Below are 23077 nucleotides of genomic sequence, written 5' to 3'. Positions count from 1 at the left end.
TTTAGAATCAGTATTTTGGTCACTGCATAAATCAATACTTTAAAAAATTGTTTCTATTAAGCAACATAATAAAACAAATGCTCATTTTTTTTTACATATCCAAAGGCCTTGAGGAATTTTAAGCAAAAATAGAAGGAAGGAAAATTATAATAAACAATGGCAATATGTTCATTTCACATATTTTGAGGTCCACCTGTTTAAATGTTTCCAAAGCCATTAAACACATCTGTTATTTTTTTCCTCTAGATAAACAAATTATATGAAAAAGTAAATATACGGTTTCTAAAGCCAGTTCAGATGGGATTTTTGGGCACTTTACCTCCCTGTGTGCTTATTTTCATCCTCTGTAAGAATAGGTTTCTCTTATTTACCTCTCTGAGTCCTGTGAAGTGTTCTTGGTCCGTGTAATGCAAGGACAAGGCACAGAGCCATCCCTCAGTTGATAATGGGCGTGATCATTAGAGCAGGAGCAGCAGGTGGGGGTGGTTCTCCACGCGGGCATTCATGCATATTTCCTCTTTTCATGTCTTCAATCTTGTGGAGTCTCAACAGGCTGCAGCTTCTCTCACTAGAATATTCAAAAGAGCATTTAAAATTAGGAGATGGTCTCTAACGTGCCTTGTAGCTCTAATATTCTGGGAATCTTTGAGGCTGTATCCTATACATTGTTATTTTTGTTTTATTTCTATATAACTATTACCTGCCTTCTACCTGTAAAGATATTCCACAATCAGGAACACATCTTTTTTTAGGTATAAAGCAAGACTCCTGAATGGCATTCTTGCATTAGCATTTATAAGCGTCACCTTGATGCTAGTCGCGTTAAACTCCTGTGGGGAACATTCTATTTAATATCACTGTATCATCTACATGGGACTCTGTTCTACGGGCAGCTCCTCTTCTGAAGAAGACATTGCAGAGCAGTTCTCATTATTTCACTTTGTCCCTCCCCTCAAGAAAGAAGACCTGGCCTGGCGTGGTGGCTCACGCCTATAATCCTAGCATTTTGGGAGGCCATGGCGGGCGGATTACTTGAGGCCAGGAGTTCAAAACCAGCCTGGCCAACATGATGAAACCCCGCTCTGATAAAAATACAAAAGAAATTAGCCGGGCGTGGTGGTGGGCACCTGCAATCCCAGCTACTTAGGAGGCCGAGGCAGGAGAATCACTTGAACCCAGGAGGCGGAAGTTGCAGTGAGCCAAGATGGCGCCACTGCACTCCAGCCTGGGCAACAGAGGGAGACTACATCTCAAAAAAAAAAAAAAAAGACCGGGAGGAGCCAAGATGGCCGAATAGGAACAGCTCCGGTCTACAGCTCCCAGCACGAGCGACGCAGAAGACGGGTGATTTCTGCATTTCCATCTGAGGTACCGTGTTCATCTCACTAGGGAGTGCCAGACAGTGGGCGCAGGTCAGTGGGTGAGCGCACCGTGCGCCAGCCGAAGCAGGGGCGAGGCATTGCCTCACTCGGGAAGCGCAAGGGGTCAGGGAGTTCCCCTTCCAGGGGTGACAGACTGCACCTGGAAAATCGGGCCACTCCCACCCGAATACTGTGCTTTTCCAACGGGCTTAGGAAACGGTGCCCCAGGAGAGTATAGCCTGCACCTGGCTCAGAGGGTCCTACGCCCACGGAGTCTCGCTGATTGCTAGCACAGCAGTCTGAGATCAAACAGCAAGTCAGCAGCGAGGCTGGGGGAGGGGCGCCCGCCATTGCCCAGGCTCGCTTAGGTAAACAAAGCAGCCTGGAAGCTTGAACTGGGTGGAGCCCACCACAGCTCAAGGAGGCCTGCCTGCCTCTGTAGGCTCCACCTCTGGGGGCAGGACACAGACAAACAAAAAGACAGCAGTAACCTCTGCAGACTTAAATGTCCCTGTCTGACAGCTGTGAGGAGAGCAGTGGTTCTCCCAGCACGCAGCTGGAGATCTGAGAACGGGCTGACTGCCTCCTCAAGTGGGTCCCTGACCCCTGACCCCCGAGCAGCCTAACTGGGAGGCACCCCCCAGCAGGGGCAGACTGACACCTCACACGGCCAGCCAGGTACTCCAACAGACCTGCAGCTGAGGGTTCTGTCTGTTAGAAGGAAAACTAACAGAAAGGACATCCACACCAAAAACCCATCTGTACATCACCATCATCAAAGACCAAAAGTAGATAAAACCACAAAGATGGGGAAAAAACAGAGCAGAAAAACTGGAAACTCTAAAAACCGGAGTACCTCTCCTCCTCCAAAGGAACGCAGTTCCTCACCAGCAATGGAACAAAGCTGGACGGAAAATGACTTTGACGAGCTGAGAGAAGAAGGCTTCAGACGATCAAATTACTCCGAGCTACGGGAGGATATTCAAACCAAAGGCAAAGAAGTTGAAAACTTTGAAAAAAATTTAGAAGAATGTATAACTAGAATAACCAATACAGAGAAGTGCTTAAAGGAGCTAATGGAGCTGAAAACCAAGGCTCGAGAACTACGTGAAGAATGCAGAAGCCTCAGGAGCCGATGCGATCAAATGGAAGAAAGGGTATCAGCCCTGGATGATGAAATGAATGAAATGAAGCGAGAAGGGAAGTTTAGAGAAAAAAGAATAAAAAGAAACGAGCAAAGCCTCCAAGAAATGTGGGACTATGTGAAAAGACCAAATCTACGTCTGATTGGTGTACCTGAAAGTGACGGGGAGAATGGAAACAAGTTGGAAAACACTCTGCAGGATATTATCCAGGAGAACTTCCCCAATCTAGCAAGGCAGGCCAACATTCAGATTCAGGAAATACAGAGAACGCCACAAAGATACTCCTCGAGAAGAGCAACTCCAAGACACATAATTGTCAGATTCACCAAAGTTGAAATGAAGGAAAAAATGTTAAGGGCAGCCAGAGAGAAAGGTCAGGTTACCATCAAAGGGAAGCCCATCAGACTAACAGCGGATCTCTCGGCAGAAACCCTACAAGCCAGAAGAGAGTGGGGGCCAATATTCAACATTCTTAAAGAAAAGAATTTTCAACCCAGAATTTCATATCCTGCCAAACTAAGCTTCATAAGTGAAGGAGAAATAAAATACTTTACAGACAAGCAAATGCTGAGAGATTTTGTCACCACCAGGCCTGCCCTAAAAGAGCTCCTGAAGGAAGCGCTAAACATGGAAAGGCACAACCGGTACCAGCCACTGCAAAATCCTACCGAAATGTAAAGAACATCGAGACTAGGAAGAGACTGCATCAACTAACGAGCAAAATATCCAGCTAACATCATAATGACAGGATCAAATTCACACATAACAATATTAACTTTAAATGTAAATGGACTAAATGCTCCAATTAAAAGACACAGACTGGCAAACTGGATAAAGACTCAAGACCCATCAGTGTGCTGTATTCAGGAAACCCATCTCACGTGCAGAGACACACATAGGCTCAAAATAAAAGGATGGAGGAAGATCTACCAAGCAAATGGAAAACAAAAAAAGGCAGGGGTTGCAATCCTAGTCTCTGATAAAACAGACTTTAAACCAACAAAGATCAAAAGAGACAAAGAAGGCCATTACATAATGGTAAAGGGATTAATTCAACAAGAAGAGCTAACTATCCTAAATATATATGCACCCAATACAGGAGCACCCAGATTCATAAAGCAAGTCCTGAGTGACCTACAAAGAGACTTAGACTCCCACACATTAATAATGGGAGACTTTAACACCCCACTATCAACATTAGACAGATCAACGAGACAGAAAGTCAACAAGGATACCCAGGAATTGAACTCAGCTCTGCACCAAGCGGACCTAATAGACATCTACAGAACTCTCCACCCCAAATCAACAGAATATACATTTTTTTCAGCACCACACCACACCTATTCCAAAATTGACCATATACTTGGAAGTAAAGCTCTCCTCAATAAATGTAAAAGAACAGAAATTGTAACAAACTGTCTCTCAGATCACAGTGCAATCAAGCTAGAACTCAGGATTAAGAATCTCACTCAAAACCGCTCAACTACGTGGAAACTGAACAACCTGCTCCTGAATGACTACTGGGTACATAACGAAATGAAGGCAGAAATAAAGATGTTCTTTGAAACCAACGAGAACCAAGACACAACATACCAGAATCTCTGGGATGCATTCAAAGCAGTGTGTAGAGGGAAATTTATAGCACTAAATGCCCACAAGAGAAAGCAGGAAAGATCCAAAATTGACACCCTAACATCACAATTAAAAGAACTAGAAAAGCAAGAGCAAACACATTCAAAAGCTAGCAGAAGGCAAGAAATAACTAAAATCAGAGCAGAACTGAAGGAAATAGAGACACAAAAAACCCTTCAAAAAATAAATGAATCCAGGAGCTGGTTTTTTGAAAGGATCAACAAAATTGATAGACCGCTAGCAAGATTAATAAAGAAAAAAAGAGAGAAGAATCAAATAGATGCAATAAAAAATGATAAAGGGGATATCACCACCGATCCCACAGAAATACAAACTACCATCAGAGAATATTACAAACACCTCTATGCAAATAAACTAGAAAATCTAGAAGAAATGGATAAATTCCTCAACACATACACCCTCCCAAGACTAAACCAGGAAGAAGTTGAATCTCTGAATAGACCAATAACAGGAGCTGAAATTGTGGCAATAATCAATAGCTTACCAACCAAAAAAAGTCCAGGACCAGATGGATTCACAGCCGAATTCTACCAGAGGTACAAGGAGGAGCTGGTACCATTCCTTCTGAAACTATTCCAATCAATAGAAAAAGAGGGAATCCTCCCTAACTCATTTTATGAGGCCAGCATCATCCTGATACCAAAGCCTGGCAGAGACACAACAAAAAAAGAGAATTTTAGACCAATATCCTTGATGAACATTGATGCAAAAATCCTCAATAAAATACTGGCAAACAGAATCCAGCAGCACATCAAAAAGCTTATCCACCATGATCAAGTGGGCTTCATCCCTGGGATGCAAGGCTGGTTCAATATACGCAAATCAATAAATGTAATCCAGCATATAAACAGAACCAAAGACAAAAACCACATGATTATCTCAATAGATGCAGAAAAGGCCTTTGACAAAATTCAACAACCCTTCATGCTAAAAACTCTCAATAAATTAGGAATTGATGGGACGTATCTCAAAATAATAAGAGCTATTTATGACAAACCCACAGCCAATATCATACTGAATGGGCAAAAACTGGAAGCATTCCCTTTGAAAACTGGCACAAGACAGGGATGCCCTCTCTCACCACTTCTATTCAACATAGTGTTGGAAGTTCTGGCCAGGGCAATTAGGCAGGAGAAGGAAATCAAGGGTATTCAATTAGGAAAAGAGGAAGTCAAATTGTCCCTGTTTGCAGATGACATGATAGTATATCTAGAAAACCCCATTGTCTCAGCCCAAAATCTCCTTAAGCTGATAAGCAACTTCAGCAAAGTCTCAGGATACAAAATCAATGTGCAAAAATCACAAGCATTCTTATACATCAATAACAGACAAACAGAGAGCCAAATCATGAGTGAACTCCCATTCACAATTGCTTCAAAGAGAATCAAATACCTAGGAATCCAACTTACAAGGGATGTGAAAGACCTCTTCAAGGAGAACTACAAACCACTGCTCAGGGAAATAAAAGAGGATACAAACAAATGGAAGAACATTCCATGCTCATGGGTAGGAAGAATCAATATCATGAAAATGGCCATCCTTCCCAAGGTAATTTACAGATTCAATGCCATCCCCATCAAGCTACCAATGACTTTCTTCACAGAATTGGAAAAAACTACTTTAAAGTTCATATGGAACCAAAAAAGAGCCCGCATCGCCAAGTCAACCCTAAGCCAAAAGAACAAAGCTGGAGGCATCACACTACCTGACTTCAAACTATACTACAAGGCTACAGTAACCAAAACAGCATGGTACTGGTACCAAAACAGAGATATAGATCAATGGAACAGAACAGAGCCGTCAGAAATAATGCCACATATCTACAAGTATCTGATCTTTGACAAACCTGACAAAAACAAGAAATGGGGAAAGGATTCCCTATTTAATAAATGGTGCTGGGAAAACTGGCTAGCCATATGTAGAAAGCTGAAACTGGATCCCTTCCTTACACCTTATACAAAAATCAATTCAAGATGGATTAAAGACTTAAATGTTAGACCTAAAACCATAAAAACCCTAGAAGAAAACCTAGGCATTACCATTCAGGACATAGGCATGGGCAAGGACTTCATGTCTAAAACACCAAAAGCAATGGCAACAAAAGCCAAAATTGACAAATGGGATCTAATTAAACTAAAGAGCTTCTGCACAGCAAAGGAAACTACCATCAGAGTGAACAGGCAACCTACAAAATGGGAGAAAATTTTCGCAACCTACTCATCTGACAAAGGGCTAATATCCAGAATCTACAATGAACTCCAACAAATTTACAAGAAAAAAACAAACAACCCCATCAAAAAGAGGGCGAAGGACATGAACAGACACTTCTCAAAAGAAGACATTTATGCAACCAAAAAACACATGAAAAAATGCTCACCATCACTGGCCATCAGAGAAATGCAAATCAAAACCACAATGAGATACCATCTCACACCAGTTAGAATGGCAATCATTAAAAAGTCAGGAAACAACAGGTGCTGGAGAGGATGTGGAGAAATAGGAACACTTTTACACTGTTGGTGGGACTGTAAACTAGTTCAACCCTTGTGGAAGTCAGTGTGGCGATTCCTCAGGGATCTAGAACTAGAAATTCCATTCGACCCAGCCATCCCATTACTGGGTATATACCCAAAGGACTATAAATCATGCTGCTATAAAGACACATGCACACGTATGTTTATTGCGGCATTATTCACAATAGCAAAGACTTGGAACCAACCCAAATGTCCAACAATGATAGACTGGATTAAGAAAATGTGGCACATATACACCATGGAATACTATGCAGCCATAAAAAATGATGAGTTCACGTCCTTTGTAGGGACATGGATGAAATTGGAAATCATCATTCTCAGTAAACTATCGCAAGAACAAAAAACCAAACACCGCATATTCTCACTCATAGGTGGGAATTGAACAATGAGAACACATGGACACAGGAAGGGGAACATCACACTCTGGGGACTGTTGTGGGGTGGGGGGAGGGGGGAGGGATAGCATTGGGAGATATACCTAATGCTAGATGACGAGTTGGTGGGTGCAGCGCACCAGCATGGCACATGTATACATATGTAACTTACCTGCACATTGCGCACATGTACCATAAAACCTAAAGTATAATAATAATAATAAAAGAAAAAAAATAAAAAATAAAAAAATAAAAATAAATAAAAAAAAATAAAAAAAAAAAAGACCTACTCTAACCAGCATTAGTGAGAAATGGGTATTTTACTGAATATATCTTGAAGAAACATGAATGATAGTGAATGATAGAAGGGTACAACACTAACAACACAGCAATTCACCTCCCTTCAAAAATAAAAATACCCATTAGATATTATATCGGTCTGGACCCTCTGAGAAGCTGATATCAGCACAGGATTAAACATGCAAGGATGTTATTAAGAAAACTACTATAAAAGGAAATGGTGAAGGAGCCAGAGGGGTCTGCAAGAAAACATCTTAGGCTGCTTTCCAGTCTATGGAAGGTTCAGCAAAGCTACTGGAAGTCCATGAGTCAACCTCAGCCATCAGAGGAGCTCATGGCTCCCAGGACAGGCATCCCTGCTTCCAATTCAGTCATTGGCTGGAGAGCAGCCAATGGGAATGTGGTTACAGCACAAGTGCACGATGGGTTTCAGCTCAGTGGCCAGGCTTTTGGTCACTAACTCCTCTGTCAGTGGAGATCTGCAGGGTGTAGTCTCTTGGCCAAATCTCTCTTCCCAAACTCTGTTCTGGTATCCACTGCAAATTCCACCCACTGTCCCACTGAACTGCCCTTTAGTCTAGTCTTTCAAACATCACACACTCAAGAATTCTCCCTTCAGAGCTTTTCTTTTCTTTTCTTTTTCTTTCTCTTTTTTTTTTTTTTTTTTTGACAGAGTCTCGCTCTGTCACCCAGGCTGGAGTGCAGTGGCACCATCTCAGCTCACAGCAACCTCCGCCTCCTGGGTTCAAGTGATTCTCTTGCCTCAGCCTCCCGAGTAGCTGCGATTGCAGGTGCCCGCCACCACGCCCAGCTAATTTTTGTATTTTTAGTAGAGATGGGGTTTCACCATGTTGGTCAGGCTGGTCTCGAACTCCTGACCTCACTATCTGCCCGCCTCAACCTCCCAAAGTACTAGGATTACACGCATGAGCCACTGCACCCAGCCCCCTTCAGAGCTTTTCTACACCTGTTCCTTTCTCTTGTCTCTTCTACAGGCTTATCCAAAGTTGCATCATCCGTCATCATTCTCGGGCATATTAAAGCCGTGACTTTGCTTGCCCTCAGGAAATTAAACATCTGTCAGTCACCAGGAGTCACAATCCACAGAAGACAGTGAGTAGGAGGATGCCACAGAACCCATCGTGTTTCCTGCCATATTAAAGCAGAGCTGTGCTGTCATCAACCCGCGATGTGCCATTTATTATGCAGCACCTCATCATCTGGCTTCTGTCTCAACCAACAAACTGAAATTGCTTCATAAAGTCATCAGTGTATTTTTAATTGCCAAGTTGATTGGACATTTCACAGCCATTATTCCTGACTTTTATAAGCATTTGACATGACTGATCATTCATTTCTTGAAATTCTATTTTTCCCAGACGGCCGTGATAAACACTCTGAACATTGTTCTTGCACTTTCACGGCTATCCCATTTCTTTTTTTTCTAATGCCTTTTGTTCCTCCCCATTCCTTGAGTATGGGTGTTCCCCAGACCTCTTGCTTCAGTCGTGTGGTCTAAATACATACTTTCCCTAGGAACTGTATTCTCTAATGTAGAAGAATAATTTTCCTTTACTTACGTATGTTGTATTTATCAAGCTTTTAGTATGACAACATGTACTATATTAAGTTCTGAGGATAATATTACAGGGAAAAGTCTCTGGCTTTAAGGAATATATTGTCCAATGGGAGAAACATAAAAGCAAGCAAGCAATTACAAGGCAATGAACTACTGTGATGATAGGGATGTACAGGGTTCAGGGCACACACAGGAGGATAGCTAACTTACACTTGGGAAATTAGAGAAGATTCTCATAGGAAGAAAATCACCAATGTGTCATCATAATAATAACAGAAGAAGTAGGGCATTCCAAACGAAGAGAGCACCGTGCTTGAGCAGCTGAAATTCAGCTACATAGTTCAGTAGATCAGCTATTGAATCAAGGACAATAGGAGAGGTTGGGTCACACAGATGCTGAACAATCAAGCTACTGAGATGAAGGACATTGTGTGCACTACTGCAGCCTTTGGTTCTCACGCTGACAGCCGTGAGGATTCACAGACAGACTTCAAAGAAGAGCATGACTTAATGTTTCAGAAGGTTTTTGGAAGCTCACTCCATACAAAAGAAGGATTAGAAGTAGGATATACAGTTAGCAATCGGCACCCACGGGCTCTGCATCCATGGGTTCAACAACGTGCAGATTGAAAACGCAGTTAGGCCTGTGATCATTGCATCTCTACTGAAAAATGTACAGACTTGATGTTATTCCCCAAACAATACAGTAAAACAACTGTTTCTCTAGCATTTACATCGTGTTAGGTATTATAGGGAGTCTAGAGATGGTTTAAGTACATAGAGTATGTGTGTCAGTGACATTCAAACACGACACCATTTTGTATAACGGACTTGAGCATCTGTGGATTTTGGTTAAAAAATTCATGGGGTTCCTGGAAGCAATCCCTAGCAGATACCAAGGGATGACTGAATTTGAGGTGAGAACAATATCTAAGAACTCTCCAGCTCAGTTTGATAAAATATTACTTAAGCCTACTATGTACCAAGCACTTTAAACTGCCGAGTGTTAAAGGCTTGCTTAAGAGTAATGTGTATAGTAAAATCCCATTAAATCAAAGCCAAACATCAAAGAAAAACAAAAAAGAACTCTAATGTTCTTTTAAGTATGTATGTAACCTATGTTTATCCATGTATTATTATTCTGGAGTAAACTACTGTAACTGGGCTGGGTGCGGTGGCTCAGGCCCATAATCCCGGCATGTTGGGAGGCCAGGGCGGGTGGATCACGAGGTCAAGAGATCGAGACCATCCTGGCCAACATGGTGAAACTTGGTCTCTACTAAAAACACAAAAATTATCTGTGTGTGGTGGTGCACGCCTGTAGTCCCAGCTACTCGGGAGGCTGAGGCAGGAGAATCACTTGAACCTGGGAGGTGGAGGTTGCAGTGAGCTGAGATCGTGCTGTTGCACTCCAGCCTGGGTAACAGAGTGAGACTCCATCTCAAAAAAAAAAAAAACTGCTGTATCTCAGTTACCCAAACCAAAAATGCTTCACTCTTTATTTTCCTCTTCTTCATATCCAGTTATCCCATCTGTTCCAATTCTAAAGGAGCCTTTGTATGAGCTTATTTTTCTATCTGCATTGCCACCATCCCAATCTACACCACCACCACCTCTTGCCTAACCTCTGCCATTAGTGTGTTAACTTGCTCTCGGGTTTCCACGCTTCTTCCCCTACGATCTCTTCCCCACATGGTAGACAGAATGATCTTCATGTGAGTGAGTCCGGCTGTATCATTCCGCACCTGAAATCCTCCAATGACGTCTCACTGCATTTAAGATGAAGTGAAACTCTGTCCCACGCCCTGTAAGGCCTCATGTAATCTGACCCCGCACACTTCTTTACTCTCTTCTTATGCTGTTCTGCTCCACCCACTTCCCCAACTATATTCACTCCATGATTCAGCAGTTTTTAGAATAGGCTGTGATATTCTCACATATTTCTATCTATAAGATACACACTTTTCACCGCCTCCACCGTTACCACCCTGATCCATAACCCACCATTTCGTGACTGGCTACTCCATTTCTTATCTGGGCTTCCTGCTCCTATCTTTCCATACAGCAGCCAAAGTGACTCTGTCAAAATGTAAACCAAATTATGTTGCTCTCCTGCTAAAATCCTTCAATAGCATCTCATCACATTTAAAATAAAATTCACATAGCTAACTGGCTCCTCCCTAGCCTTCACTTCCTCCTGTGGTCCCCGCAGCCACCTGGACTCCCCACTGTTCTTCCAACATAGCAATGCACCTAAGATCCCCACTGCTCCCCTGCCAGGAGCCCTCTGTCCCGAGACATCTTCAGGGCTCTTGCCTTCATGTCAGTTTTCTAGTCAAATAGCATCTCCTTAAAAAGACCTTCCCTGGCCACCCCTACATCCTTACACTTCCCCTAGTCACTTCCTTTTTTTAAAAAAAAAGACCTTTATTGAGGCTGGGCATGGTGGCTCTCGCCTGTAATCTCAGCACTTTGGGAGGCTGTGGCAGGCAGATCACTGGAGGACAGGAGATCAAGACCAGCTTGGCCAACATGGTAAAATCCCATCTCCACTAAAAATACAAAAATTAGCCAAGCGCAGTGACGCACACCTGTAGTCCCAGCTACTTGGGAGGCGGAGGCAGGAGAATTGCTTGAACCCGGGAGGCAGAGGTTGCAGTGTGCCGAGATCGTGCCACTGCACTCCAGCCTGGGCAACAGAGCAAGACGCTGTCTCAAAAAGAAAAAAACAAAATAAAATAAAAAGACCTTTATGGAGATATAATTTACATATCATAAAATTCATCTAATTTTCATGTATGATTCAATGATTTTAGTAAACTTGCTTAGTCTGCAACCATCACCATAATCCAGTTTTAGAACATTTCCATCTTTCCAGTAAGTTCCCTCAGGCCAGTCAGCAGTGAATCCCCATTCTCTCTCTCAGCCCTGGGTAAATGAAACTGACCCAGTGGTCTCATAGATATTTTTTTATAAATATAGGAATTGACCCTTCTAATCTTAAAGCTTGAAACTTATATTTGTTTAATCTGAGTCCCTCCCTCAGAAAATGACCATCAGGTCTCTCAAAAAAAAAGGATCAAACAACTGAAACTCACCAGATCATCACATCCGGACAATGAGATGCCAGACCCTTCATTCACCATGATGGCTTCCTTGCGTCTCCCTAGTTCCTGTTTTCTTACACACAGTTGCATTTTTTTCCCTGTTATATAAACTCCTGGTTTTAGTGGGTCAGGGAGATGGATTTGAGAGTGAGTTTCCATCTCCTTGGCTGCAGCACCTGATTAAAGATTCTTCCTTGGCAATACTCGCCGTCTCAATCATTGGCTTTCTGTGCAGCGAGTAGCAGGACCTTGACCGAACCCCTGGTGTTTCGGTAACATAAACACTAATCTACCTTCTTTTTCCATAGATTTGCCTTTTCTAAACATCCCATGTAAACAGAATGGTTAAAATATGTGGTCTTTGGAACCTGTCTTCTTGGTATATTATACTTAAAATAATGCGCTCAACTAATTCTATTGAACATTCACTCTATGCCATATATATAGTAATTATATATATAAAAGATTACATATATATAATCCCATGCTCTAGTGAGGAAAATAGAGTGAGCAAATCATCATACAAACAATGTCAAATTTCTTGGAAGTTTCATGATGCTCTGGGAGCATGGCTGGGAGTGGGGAAGGCTTGCCTGTGAAGCAGTATTTGACTGTGACTGAAGAATAGCAGTTAGCTAGGCAAAGGGCAAGTGTTTCAGATAGAGGGGTCAGGACATGCCTAATAACATAAGGAAGTGTGTTTAACACAACTGCTGGAGAAAATACTTGGCTGGAGCTCTGAGAGGAAAAGAAGGACGGTGGAGACAAGGCTTTCCCATCACTTTCTATCCCTGTATGTATGTTATTTCACTACTCTCTCAAAAGTTATCACTAGCTGACATTGCAGTGTGTATATACTGTTTGCATCCTTCATTACAACATAAACTCCTTGAGGGTATAAACTTTGATTTGTTTTATTACTATTATTCCAATATTTAGAAGAGGGTTTGACATAATAAGCATTCAATAAATACTTGTTGAATGAAAAAATCGAATAAGAGAGTGGGGAGCCCTAATAATGAACACATTAGGAATGCAGACATTTGTTAATTAGAATAAATTAAATAGCTTCTGAAAGCCGTCTTACGCAACATCTTAATACAGCTAAGCTATGTTCAGATGAGAGGAATTCAGTGAAATAATGAATTTGGGGGGAAAATACTAGCAGATTTACTTTCTAACTAATAACAGACTGGAAATATTTAAAGTGTAATGAACTACTTAACATTGTTATATGTTAATAACTTCTTTAAATTTATCAATGATTTTTGTTAGTGATATCTTTTGAATACTATACTTATTTCATTCTTTTTTGACCTCATAGATTAATTTCATAAATGCAATCAGCTGAATGTAACTTAATAAAGATGTGGCTTCCAACATTTAAATGTTGTCAGGAAGAAAAAAAATGACTTTCTCAATTATTTTCATAAAACAAGATGACTTTCTGTGGAGTAATTCTCATAAGAGAATAAGTACAGGGTGAATAAAATATGCTAGAAATATGTATCTATTTCAAAAGTATATTTAAATAGGATTTTTTAAATAATAGGCCACATTTCAGGTCCATGGATTTCAATACACTTTTTCTTTAGAAAAAAATCAAATTTTTATGACTTCATTTAGTTTTAATAAAAATATTTTATTTAATAAAATTATATTGTATAAGGTCATTCACACTATATTGATGATTGCTCCAGTTATGAAACCTAGCCAAATTTAGACAGGTTTCAAATAAATCAGTGCTTTTAAAAAAGTAAGCCCCAATTGTACATTGTGTTATAAACTGAAAGTCTTATGTTATGGAAACAAAGATGTTACTTCTCAAAAACAGTGTAATTATCGTTTCAAGGTGACAAGTAAATCTAGAAATCAGATTCCACTGAAATGCTGTAACAGTTCTGCTTAGCACAAAATAAGTCAACAGATTCAAAACCGTCTCTAAACAGCAGATCGATAAAAATGCCTAAAAATATCATTTAATTTATTCCAAAGTATTTCCTGAGGACGTTCTTTTCGGGAAAGGCTGCTTGCTTTAGGATTCCAAACAAACGAAGCCCAGAAGCTTCCTGGAAAGCCCTGAAGGTGCTCCTGGAAGAATGTGCTCTCCGCAGCTGTGTAAACAATGATGTTGAGGCAGAATTGGAAATGCCCATTTTTGAAAGGGACCTGCAACCAACCATTTGATACCAGCACATTCCCTGATATTCCCACTAAATGTCTAGTCAGTAAATGTTAGTAAGAAAAATATTTTCCTCCAAAGGACAAGTTAGAGCTTTGTATAGTGTCAGTAGTTAAAAGTTTTTCTGTATAACCGCAAATCATATCGTCTCCAACTATCAAATCTATTTTTACCCCTTAGGGTCATTCAGGAAGAAAAATAAAGTCACCATGGGGACGGACTAGTCACTGGAGGTAAAGGAGAGAATGGCTCTTAGTCACTGGAGGTAAAGGAGAGAATGGCTCTTAGTCACTGGAGGTAAAGGAGAGGGTGGCTCTTAGACTTACAGCTTATATTTATATGAGACTGTGCATGGTAAATATGGTTTTATTTAAGTGGCATGTGTTATAGTTGTCAAATTTGTATAAACATACAGATTGATGCATTATAATTATTCTGCCTTTAAACAAAGTGCTTAATACCACATTTAAATTGCAAATGTTGACTTCAATCAAATCTTCTGATGTTAATAAAATATTAGAAACTCTATCAAATATAATTCTTATGATTATGACAATATAGTTTTTCAGAGGCCAAATTTTCTTCAGTTCCAAGAATCCTACAGCATGTGTATGAGGAATATTTCCATCTTAATAGATACCTTTGTATCCAGCAGTAGAAAAGCATCCACATGCCACTTTGCAGTAAGTATAAAATAAAAATATAAAGATGCAAACACTTCACACAATGCAGTGTCCTTCCTTGACTTTTTGTGAAGAAAACTATACATGTGTTTGTGGACTAGCTGTGTATATAATCAGGTCCTAAAATTAACAGAAAACAAAAGAACTGAGGTGCAAACAGGGAAAAGGGAACACAGACAATGCAAGAAAAAGCTGAGGATGACAGACAGCAGGGAAGGCTGTCTAAAGTGACACAAAAGTGATAGCATGGCTCAGTGAGAATGCTGAGAACTGCAGATTTTAAAAACAGAGAAAGTCTCTTCTGAAAGTATACAACTTGAGTATCTCTGAGAGTGTGTGGGTGAATGTGTTTGTGTGTCATGATAGTGAATGAGGAGAGTTCACACACAAAAATTTGAAATTAATTGTCCCTAAAGTATGTATTAGCCTGCTATTGCTGCCATGATAAATTAACACAACACCTGTTTATTATCTCATAGGTTCCATGAGTCGGAAGTTTGAGTGCAGCATGGCTTGACTGGGTTCTCTATGTAGCGGCACACAAGGTGCAAGTCAAGCTGTCAGCTGGCCTGGGCTCTTCTTCGGAGCCTCTGAGGGAGAACCTGCTTCCAGGCTCATTTAGACTGTTGGCAGAATTCAGCTCCATGTTGCTACAGGAGTGAGTGTCCTCATGATTTTGCTCGCTATTGGCTCAGCTTTTGAAGCCACCCATATTCCGTGGCTTTTGGCCCCCTGTATCTCCAACCTTTTCACTTATAATCTCTGATTTTCTCTTCTACCCTCCTCTTCCGATGTTTAAAGACCTCATGAGATTAGATCCAGCTCACCTGGATAATCTAGGTTAATCTCCCTATCTTAAAGTCAACTGAGGAGTAACATTAATTACATCTGCAAAGCCTCTTTGCCATGTAACATAACAGGATGTAACACTAGGTGGCTGAGATCACAAGGACCAAAGTTCTGTCTACCACAAGGTAGCAATACAACATGTTAAAGATAAATCAGCATGTTGGTCAAAGGATGCAAAATGCCATCTAGGCAGCAGGGACAGGTCTAAGAGATCTACTGTACCCCATGGTGATATACTTGAAAATTGCTGAAAGAGTAGGCTTTAAGTGGTCTCACCACTAACAAAAAAATAAGTATGTGTTTAGCTAGATTTATCCATTTCACAATATATATGTATTTCAAAACCTCATGTTAGGCTAGGTGCAGTGGTTCACATCTGTAATCCCAGGGCTTTTGGGAGGCCAAGGCAGTAGGATTGCTGAGCCCAGGAGTTTGACACCAGCCTGGGAAATATAGGGAGACTTCTATAAAAGGGCTCTATAAATAAATAAATAATCCAGGCACGGTGGTGCATGCCTGGATGACCCCAGCTACTTGGAAGGTTGAGACAGGAGAATCACTTGAGCCCAACAGGCAGAAGCTGCAGTGAGCTGAGATCATGCCACTGCACTCCAGCCTCAGTGACAGAGCAAGACTCTGTCTCAAAATAAAAAAAAAAAATGAAAAGAAAAAACCACACACTGTGTTGAATGCCATAAATAGATACAATTATTTGCCAATTGCAGTAAATAAAGCACACGTATATTAAAAAAAGACAAATCAACAGTGCAACAGAAGTGACTAAGAAGGGACACAAACATAGAGGGAAGGTAGGACAGCGAATAAGAAAGGGAAAAATCAAGACTGACCTGGACTCAAGTGCTGCCTGGGCCACTTATTATCCATGGGACTCTGAGCAAGTTATGCAACTTCTGTGAGACAGTTTTCTCATGTATAAATAAAGAATAATGAGAACCATCTCACAGGACTACTGAACACTGATCAATAAAAGCTCAAGAAATAATAAATATTATATCGCTAGGTATGCCTTCTGGTTGCCTGACTGCTCTTCACTGGAGGCACAAAGCTATCTTTTACACTTTTGCTTATAATATCCAGAGAACTGAAGCATACTTTTATTTGACTTGGATTATTTGGATAAATTGTCTTAGATAGCTATTTGGTTTGAAATGTATAGAATCACTTTCTTACTTGTGGTTTTATTGTTTCCTAGTCTCCTAAGGTCATGGTACAGTAAAAGATCAACTACAGATATGGGCAGCATGAAGTAGTAAATAAAAATTGACTTGGATAGATTTAGATTTCAGTTCTAGCATACAATTTTTTCCTAGTATGTTTGAACAACTGACTTATTTTCTGAGCCTCACACTTCATATCTTTAAGATGGGAATAACCAAGCCTCAGTGAGTGTAAAATCTATTAATATACATAAAAGCATTTATAGTCTTAAAAGTGCTATAAAACACTGTTGTTATGATGTTGATAATGGTGGTGGCGGTGGTACACTTTATCCATGTATCAATAGTTGGGACTAAAGAATACAATTTTTTTTTGGGGGGGCGACGGAATTTCACTCTTGTTGCCCAGGCTGGAGTGCAATGGCTCGATCGTGGCTCACTGCAACCTCTGCCTCCTGGGTTTGAGTGATTCTCCTGCCTCAGCCTCCCGAGTAGCTGGGATTACAGGCGTGTTCCACCACTCATTTTGTATTTTCAGTAGAGACAGGGTTTCTCCATGTTGGTCAGGCTGGTCTCTAACTCCCGACCTCAGGTGATCCACCCTCCTCGGCCTCCCAAAGTGCTGGGATTACAGGCATGAGCCACCGCACCTGGCCCAGAATACAATATTTAAATTGAAAAATTCACTGGATTTAAGAGCATACTCAAAACTGTGAAAGGAAAGATTGACATACTTGAAAATATTGCAACAGAAACTATCCAAACTGAAGCAAGGTGAGAAAAAAAGACTAAAAATAAAATACAAAATCAGTGAACGGTTGAAAAACAGCCAGCAATCTAACATACATGCAAGTAGAGTCCGAGAGAAAGCAAGAGTAGGATGGGGAGCAAGGAGGTAGGAAAATACTTAAAAGAAAATAGCTAAACATTTTACTGGTTTAATGAAAGCTATACACTCACCAATCAGCTGACTAAAATCAGGACAAACCACAAATAGAAGCACCACAAGCTACATAAAAATGAAACGACTGTAACCTAGTGGTGAAGAAAAAACTTTAAAACAACTGGAGAAAAAATACATACTACACACGGGAACAAAAACGAGAATGACCGAAACTTATCAGAAATGAAGCAAAAACAAGGTGTTAGAATTTTACTTTAAAAATTTAAAAACTGTCAACCTAGAACTATAAATTCAGCAAACAGCAAAACCATCATTCAAAAATGAGGATAAACTTTTTAGAAAAAAAAAGCTGGGGTAATTTGTCAACAGCAGACTTACACTACAATAAATGCAGAAATAAGTTATTTATAATAAAAGAAAATAATATCAAATAGATACTTGGATTTAAAATACGCAAAAAAGATAGAACACAAGAATGCTACCTTGGGGGTAAATTCAATTTTTTTCTCATTTAAAAAAATTATTTAGAATAAAATTAACAGTTTAAAGCAAGAAGAAAATGTAATGTGAAATTTATAACATATGCCGAAATAAAATGCATGGTAATTCTCCAAAAAAGAGAAAAATGGACGCATACTGTTGTAAGCTTCTTATATTATTTTCAAAATGGATAATATTATTTGAAGGTACATCGTGATAAATTAAAAATGGACAGGAGACAGAAAGTACACTGTTTAACGGTCTTATATGCAAAGTGGTAAAATATTATTTGAAAGTATATTGTGATGAGTTAAAGATTGTAAATCCAAAAACAACATCTATAAAATAAAATAAAGAGCTGTAGCTAATAAGGCCATAGTGTGCAAACATTAAATAATATTCAATTAACATGGAAAAAGGTGGAAACCCAAAAGAAATAAGAAAAATATGGAACAAATAGAAAACGAATAGCAAGATGGTAGATTTAAACCCTACTATGCCCATAATTACATTAAAGGTAAATAGTCTAAATATTAAATTTTAAAACATAGACTGTTTTTTCATAGACACAACAACATTCCATCTAAAAGAAATTCACTTCAAAAGTAAGAGGAAGAACAAAAATGTACTAAATAAGTTCTAATAATAAGAAATCTACTGTGGGTATATTAAATCAGGAAAAAGAGGGATGCCAGGGTACAGAAAGCCATTTTATAATGGTAAGTGTTAATGCATCAAGAGGACACAAGAATCCTAAATGCAAGCATCACATAACAGCTTCAAAATATATGAAACAACATTTGATATAAATGAAAATAAAAAGACAAATCCAAAATTATAGCTAGAGAGGGAAGAGAAGGCAGAAAAAAAAGTTTATAAGAATTAATTTTTTTTTATGCTTTCCAGCTTCCTTCTGGCATAAGTTTTCAAGATTTTGTAGTTCCACTGATGTACATGGTATCTCTTCTCAGAGCAGATCTTCAAGCCAAGAACAACTTAGGCAGAGGTGATTCTGGCTACAAAGAGCTTTCAGGAGATTGGTGGGCTAGAATTTCTTAACTTTATCTCGGTTTGCCATACTAAATCTTAGGGTCCTTTTCCTTTACAATCAGTTGCTCAGCCATTGCCAAACTGAATCAATGGAATTATACATTTAACAGGTACTGAAACTACACAATCAATGCAATTAGTTTTGATGTTTTCTCCTTTGTGTAGCTGACTTCAGATATACAAGATATATTTTAAGATCACCACAGTGGCTTTCTAATTTTCCACCTGCATCTTGAGCAGAGATTTTAAAACCTAAAGCTTATCTTTTGGTTTTCCTTTCTGTATGTTTTCCAGCACAGCCAAAAGCAAGCCTTCTACCATATCATACAGTAGAAAGTAAAGAGAAATTAGATGATGTCTTCTCTGCTCCATTGCTCCTTTGCCATTGTTTCTCTGTGGACAGCTGCATTCCTCTGCAAATTCAGCTACTCCTGGATAGACTCTCACAATCCGGCCTTATGGAACTTCAGTAATTCTATTTCCACATGCTGTCACTGCAGCTCTGAGTAGCTCAACATCCCCTGTGTCTTTTCTCAATCCTGCTTCACTTCTGTAAGTAGTCCCTTTATTACGTTCTGTTTATTTGAACTATTTGAGTGAATCCATCTCCTGTTGTAGCCATGACTGACAATCAGTTGGCATCAGGAGTTGGTACTCTCAAGATGGAATTTGCATCTGAGTCACTCATATATTAAATAAGTAAATAAATAACTTCCTTGTTGAGAAAGTCAGCACTGACAATTTGTGGCATGCAGTGACTTCTTTACTAGTCAAATTATTGGCAGAAGCAAGGAATGGGATGCGGATAGAGGGCAAGTCTTTGATGATGAAGGGGCTGTTGAATTTGATAACTGGCCAGGCCAACAAAGGTGATTTAACAGCAGAATCTAGATAGGATGCTTTTGGAAGGATCATCCCTATGGTGTAGAGCAGAATAGAGAATTACAAGATATAAAACATGAAAGGGCTGGGCACGGTGGCTCACACCTGTAATCCCAGCACTTTGGGAGGCCGAGGCGGGCAGATCACGAGGTCAGGAGATCGAGACCACCTTGGCCAACATGGTGAAACCCCATCTCTACAAAATATACAAAAATTAGCTGGGCATGGTGGTGTATGCCTATAATCCCAGCTACTCGGGAGGCTGAGGCAGGAGAATGGCGTGAACCCGGGAGGCGGAGGTTGCAGTGAGCTGAGATCAGGCCACTGCACTCCAGCCTGGGCGACAGAGCGAGATTCTGTCTCAAAAAAAAAAAAATGTGAAAGGCTTTAATATTTTTGCTATGTTTTTAATTGAAACAATTCAATAGCCTTTTTCAGCATCACCTATATATATATAGTCAATGGCCCTTTGATATTTAGCTACATGTTAGACAAAAAGGATAAGAATATATTTACAAGAACATGTGAAAACAATACATTTTTTCTCACAGTCTATGTGACGTTTTATCTTTTTCACATTTTCCACATGAAAATAGTCTTTAATCCAAATTTTGCTGGGAGATAATCACATTTATATAATTTTGCATTGTCATTTTGCCTCATAGATGTAAAAGGAATGAATAAAAAATAATTTTTAGGTCTATTTTAATACCAAATAATTATGAACTATAATTTTTTTCACCATATAATTGGTACAGTAACTCCCAAGTTAGAAGTTAGAGATATAGTTTCTAGGACTAGCCAAACTTGCTTATTTGTTAAGACATTTTCCTCAAACTTAATAAATTCAAATGGATGAAAAAATGTGTGGGGGATTTCGATTTCCACAAACATGACTGACTAGGGATCTTGCATCTCTCTTGATTTTTATTCATATAACAAATCAAAATGCTAAGCTGGGACACACAAATGGGCATGCATAACATGTAAAGCATGGATGAGCCTGCATGAAGGTGAAGGAAGTCCTTGTGGGCAGGACCTAGGCAGGAGCACAGCATGAGGAGGAAAGCTAGCATTGAAGCCACCAGACTCCCTGGAACCATACCCAGTGTCCTGTGGCCTAGAGTTCAAACCTGAGACCATCTGCATAAAGCCAGACCCCTGAGAATGGAGAAACAATCTACCTAACTCCTGTCTCAATTTTCATAAAGATGGAGAAAAAGTAAAAACTTCACCCCTGTTAATGTGGTACCCACTGGGCTGCCATGGTTGGGAACCTAAGTCCATACTGTTTATGCAGACTGCAATACACAAGCCAAAATTGTACTATAAAGAGGACCTGCATCTACAGTGCTCAAAGGGACCTAGAAGAAACAAGCGCACATCCTACGAAGGAACATTCAGACTGACAGCTAGCTGAGCCACAAAAGCAATGAGCAAAGCAAGAACACAGTGAAACACCCTCAATGTGTTCAGAGAAAATAATGGGCAATGGAGAATAGTTTATACGGCTAAAGTATCTTTCAAGAATGAGGACAAAATAAAGACAAATGAGCAGATTTTGAAAGAGTTTACTTCTAAATAAGCCTCATAAAACAGCTTCTAAAGGTTGGGCTTCAAAAACAAACAAAGAATAGGGTCCCATAAGGAAGGTCTGAAATGTATCAAGGAAGGGAGACAAGGAACACAGAGTAGATCTAACTGATTCTTGCTTTTGTTCAATATCAAACAATGTCTAATTTGTGGGTTACAGAAGCAAGGCAGAAATTTTAAAAATACAACTGCAAATGTGATTTGAAAGGAATGATGAGAAATAAATCATTCTTAGGTCCTTGAATCTGAGGGTGAAGAAAGTAAAGACATTGATTAACTTTAGGACTTGTTTTATACACACATTCAAATTTTAAGGGTGACTATTAAAATAGTATAACAAAGGACATAGCTTCCAAACAGTAATGGAGATGGAAATTAAATACTATCTTCGAAAGGAGCCATGAGGAAGGGGAACGAGGTGACAAGAAATACAGGAAAAGCAAGACACATAGAAGGTTCGGTAATACTCATAACCAAGACTCATATATATAATGCTCTGAATATATAGTGCTCTGAATTTTCCAGACAATGTTTGAGATGTGTTAAATAAACCAATTCATTTAATGCTAACAGTGAACTTGTGAGGTGGGTACTGTGTCCAGTTTTCTAGAGAATTTGTCTTACTGGATTGGAAAATAAAAACCTGTCCACTTAGAAGAGGCTTACCTAAAATAACATGAGATCTATGTTGTTGATTCATTTTCCCATGTCTGTGATTTCATGGACATTTGGGTTGTCTCTCATTTGGGGCTATGATGAATCAAGCTGCTGTGACCATTTCTAGGCAAGTAATTTTGTGAACCTGTGTTTCAATTCTTTGGGACAAATATCTAAGCCTAAGAAACTGCCAAACAATTCTCCTAAGTGGTTACACCGTTTTATAAACCTGTTCAGCAGTATATGAGAAGTTTTGTTGCCCCATATTTTTGCCAAATCTTATTACTATTGGGTTTTAAATTGTAATCATTTTAGTGTGTGAATGGATAAATTGCTGTGATTTTAATTTGCATTTTCCTGATAACTGATGGTGTTGAGCAGCTTTTAATCTGCTTGTGGATCATGTATCTTCTATTTTCAAATGTATCTCAATCTTTTCCATATTTGCAATTTTTCTTTATATTGTTATTATTTAATTGCAAAAATTATTTATACCTTTTGGATACAAGTTCTTTGTCAAACATATGTTTTACAAATAATGTCTCCCAGTTGGTGGTTTGAATTTT

General features: G+C 39.6%; 1 long non-coding RNA gene across 1 annotated transcript in view; it reads right to left on the bottom strand.

Moving 5' to 3' along the window:
- Window positions 1-325: 325 nt before the first annotated feature.
- LOC134761328 (uncharacterized) overlaps window positions 326-23077 on the bottom strand; it is a 31331-nt gene continuing 8579 nt past the window's right edge. Inside the window, exon 3 of the long non-coding RNA XR_010139843.1 lies at window positions 326-568. This is a non-coding gene — a long non-coding RNA (uncharacterized LOC134761328). The remainder of the gene's footprint in view (window positions 569-23077) is intronic.

The sequence above is a fragment of the Pongo abelii genome, chromosome 3 (genome assembly GCF_028885655.2).
Source record: "Pongo abelii isolate AG06213 chromosome 3, NHGRI_mPonAbe1-v2.0_pri, whole genome shotgun sequence".
Lineage (NCBI taxonomy): Eukaryota > Metazoa > Chordata > Mammalia > Primates > Hominidae > Pongo > Pongo abelii.
Note: the sequence above shows the minus strand (reverse complement) of the source record. Positions and strands in the feature narration are given on the sequence as shown.